This window comes from Penaeus monodon, chromosome 23, assembly GCF_015228065.2.
Source record: "Penaeus monodon isolate SGIC_2016 chromosome 23, NSTDA_Pmon_1, whole genome shotgun sequence".
Taxonomy (NCBI): domain Eukaryota; kingdom Metazoa; phylum Arthropoda; class Malacostraca; order Decapoda; family Penaeidae; genus Penaeus; species Penaeus monodon.
This window is the reverse complement of record NC_051408.1, coordinates 39,970,806-39,971,046: the sequence shown is the minus strand read 5'-3', so window position 1 is coordinate 39,971,046 and position 241 is coordinate 39,970,806. Positions and strand designations below refer to the sequence as shown.

General features: G+C 25.3%; 1 protein-coding gene across 1 annotated transcript in view; it reads left to right on the top strand.

Annotated features, from left to right (window-relative positions):
• The window catches only part of LOC119588052 (glycine-rich cell wall structural protein-like), a 28,914-nt gene that overhangs the window by 25,427 nt on the left and 3,246 nt on the right, over positions 1–241 (top strand). The window lies entirely within an intron of this gene.

Here is a 241-nt window from a genome sequence, read left to right as displayed (position 1 = left end):
AGAGAAAATAAAACAAATATATTGTTAATATGAGTTTTATATGTTTCAGCAAATAACAATGAAAAGAAAGCAAACTAACATTCATTTGCTGTGAAACCTTATAAGCAAGACAAACTCAGCTACAAAGGACGTAAAATATTGATTAAATGAATGAACAAATAAACGAATAGCTATATAAAATCAGAGAAATAACAAATTATCAATAAATAAAGTGGATCACTGATATTGACTTTACTAGAAG